Genomic DNA, 3649 nt, shown 5'->3' on the forward strand with positions numbered 1-3649 from the left:
CCCCCGGCAGGGCGGTGCGGTGAGGGACCGCGAGTGGGCGGGAGATGAAAGCCCCGCTCCAGGGCACCCACCGGGCGATTCGTTGCTGTGGTTGGGAGGAGTTTGTTTTGTTTTGTTTTCAATCTTCTGGCGAATTAATTCAGTTTCTGCTCCTGCTCACGGTTCCCCCCGTCCCCGTTGGCATCGCTGCCGGGCGGCTCGGTTCCTGCATCCAGATGTGCCTTTCGGGTCACACAGCAAAGCACCTCTTTTTTGGCAGAGATTGCACTTGCTGCTGCCTGTCTGTACATCTAGTAGAGCTATCGGGAAGACTTTGTTGGGCCACGTCCTTCAAAAATGATACAAAATAGTCTGAGGAAAGGAAAACACAGCAAGCCTGCTCGCGGGTGTAAGCCCCCTCATCTGCCCTCCACGTACAACATCAGTAATTTACTTGATTGGACGAGATAACCAGTCTATAGAAGCAATATGAAGTGGCTCAGCTCGAGTTTGATCTAGAAGGACGACTTATGAAACATAAACTGTTGTTACATTTTAATGACGTAGCATTTGGCAGGCCATCACATGTTATGGTGTTTCCTACCAAGCTGCTGTGCTCCTAGTTGGGGTGGGTTTTTTTGGCAATATGCCGCTGGTCAGTTCAAGCAATCCTCCTTTTCACAAATGCTTAAGAGTGAAAGAGATGGCAGTTGCTGTATTTTGTCCTGAGAAATAGTAATTATTATGGAAATACTACATGTTATGGATGTTGCCCTAGATGAGGGTTATCAGAAAGGTTGTTTTGGTCTGCTATATTGCCACTCTCACTTGGTTTTGCTTGTAACTTTCAAGAATAGATGGGAATTCCAGCTTCGCCTATTAGATTTGCAATGTGTTCTATTCCTGTGATGAAAGGGGAACTGCTCTGTAATAATTTATGAGTACCCTGTTTTGACTTTGCCCCATGAACAGAACAGTTCAATTCAAAAGGAAAATGAAAGGAAAAAGTATGGCTCAAGATAAGCCACTTTTCCACAAACAATAGCTGAGAGACAGTGCCAGGCTTCTTTGCACTGGAAGGGAAAAGGATTAGGGGGGTGAAAAAAGGAGCACATTCACCAAAGGCTGGGAATTGTCTGGGAGAATTAATCTGAGGCACTTGAGTGCCTGACAGAGTCCAGTTTCCTGTGGTTACCTTGTAAATTTTACATTGAAAATACATTACTACTTTTTTTTTTTTCCTATTTTGTGTTGTGAGGGGTTTTTTTCCACCAAATGCTTTGTTTCAGCTGCTGAGTGCTTTGGTTTTAAGATGTCGTTTTGTATCGCTGTGCATCACTGACCACAAGTAAAGGCAAAGAGGACCGAAATTCAGCCTGGCTTCTGAGGAGGTGCCCTTGATAAATAGAGCTTCAGAATAATTCAAGGCCCACAATGTGGCAGGGCAACCTCAGATCACAAAGGGGACCGGAGAGCAGATACCTCTGCACACATGTATCCTGGTATTCCACGCATCTTCTGCTCATTGAAACATACGGTAAGGTTCGTTGTCCCTTGCATTCAGAGGCAGCACCGGTTCAACTGGGCATCTTAATAAAGCGATTTATTTACACTGATGCTCAAGCAAAAGAGCTGTGGAACTGAAGACATGCAGCAGCAAAACACACTAGACTGAGACGAAAGCTCAGTCACAGCAAGATCCCTTTACATCGTGCTGGCAGTATGAAGCGTTTAATAACAAAGAAATGCAGCCTCCGTAACCCTCGCTGGGCACGTGCCTGGCTGGGTGCAGATGGCAGATTTGTATGGTGTGGGACCAGCTGCAACATTTTGGCTGTGTTCCTCTGTCCTCCGCTGTCTGTGTGATGCCATTTGGAGATCCCTATGAGAGCGGTGTAAATAGGCACAGTCTGAATGAGAATAAGACCCTAATATGAAAGCTAAGTACATACCACAGAAATCTCCATTGGGCTAGGCAAATGCCCAGTAAGGATTACTGATATCATATTTCTTATTTATTTATATCAAACTATTTTTTCCTTTACTTGAAACTCGCTAATGGTTCTCATAGGAACATGCAGGCATAGACTATCCATGCTTACCCTAATTCTCCTCTCCCTTTCTTTTTATTTGCTTGTAATGTCCAATTGTTTTCTCTTACCATAAATCAGTCATACACTCCCTGGTGGTGGAACAGTTTCTTGTATGCTCATGTAGCTCTTAACATAATAGGACGTCTGGGTGTTGGTTGAATAATACAAATAATCAGACATAACACTTTTACAACAAATTTATTTTGGCAATACTGATATCCTTTGTGTGATTAATGCAGACATTTGATAACTGAGTTGAATTTGCACAAGTAATTATGAAAAGTAGATGCTAAGCCCGACTACTTAGATTAGCTATCGCACATCTTACAAAGCATAAGGCACAGTTTTTGGCAGTGTGGGGCTGCCTAAATTCTTTTCTAGGGCTGAGGCATGAGAGAGTTTACAATTACTTAAAGAAAATGTGAAGAGGCTCAATCTAAATGTAAATTTGTCCCTCAGACAGCCCAGCTTACAGTAGCCTAAGCCTAAACTGTTATTTTCTCCTATTTCAAATCCCTAGTCGAGATCCACTTCAATGACACCGTAAGACCAGCCAACTTATAATGCCTGGGCTCGGAGTTATAAGGCAGCACTGATTGTTTACGAAGCTAAAACAAAATAGTACATGAAGACACAAATGCATCCATACAGGCCATACGTAGGGATAAAACAGCATATATCTGGTTCAGTCTATCATCATTCCCCCTTTATATGTTGCAGATCATGAGTTATAATTTCTTTGTGGCCACATTGTGCTCTGTGATTATACCATCCCAGAGGAATCCTATTCAGGGCCAGCAGGTGTTACAGTAACACATTAACAACAGCAACGAGGCATAGCTTCAACAGAAAAAATGTGTGACATTCTGAGGTTCACAAATCCTATTTTTTTTTTGCAATCTCTCCCTCAGCTGCTTTGGGGAGAATCCTTGGAGGATTCAAAGCCCCAAAGACCTTTTTTAAAGCTTTGTTCCTGGTCCCAGGAGTTACATCTAGATTGTGACTGCTTGCTCCTATTTGTACAAAACCCTACTGTTAAAGGTCTCAGTTCTTTACCAGACCCTCTGTTATATGATAACAATATTACTGATTGCCATAATTCAATCAGGGAATGGAAACAATTGCATGAACCAGCTCCTAGTCCTGAAGGACTTCAGTACTAGAAGAAGGGCTTAGGGAGACTTTAGGCATCTTCATCCAAAACTGATCCCCCAAAGCCCATCATCCAGCCCCACAGACTCCTAGCTCTGTTGGCCATCTTAATTTTTGGCCATAAAGCCCCAAGGACAACCAGAGCTTTTCCCTTGTATGTGTCCATGCCTGCTCACTCAGAGCCAGCAAGGGAGCCCCTGGGCATCATGCAGTCACCGCTAATGCTTTCTGGTAGAGACTGGGGTCCTTGCAAAACACAGCTGCAGTCAGCTCTGTTGAGAAAACAGCAGTACCCCACCTCTTGCAGAGGGCCTGGTGGCCATGTGGCAGGGCAGCAAGTGGGATGTTGGGCTTTGAAGCCTTCTCCAGCTTGCAGGTATTAAAGACCAAACCCCCAAATAAGAAGGGGCTGGTGGGGCTGGCTG

Source organism: Egretta garzetta, unplaced genomic scaffold, assembly GCF_000687185.1.
Source record: "Egretta garzetta isolate BGI_Z169 unplaced genomic scaffold, ASM68718v1 scaffold259, whole genome shotgun sequence".
In the NCBI taxonomy this organism is placed as follows: domain Eukaryota; kingdom Metazoa; phylum Chordata; class Aves; order Pelecaniformes; family Ardeidae; genus Egretta; species Egretta garzetta.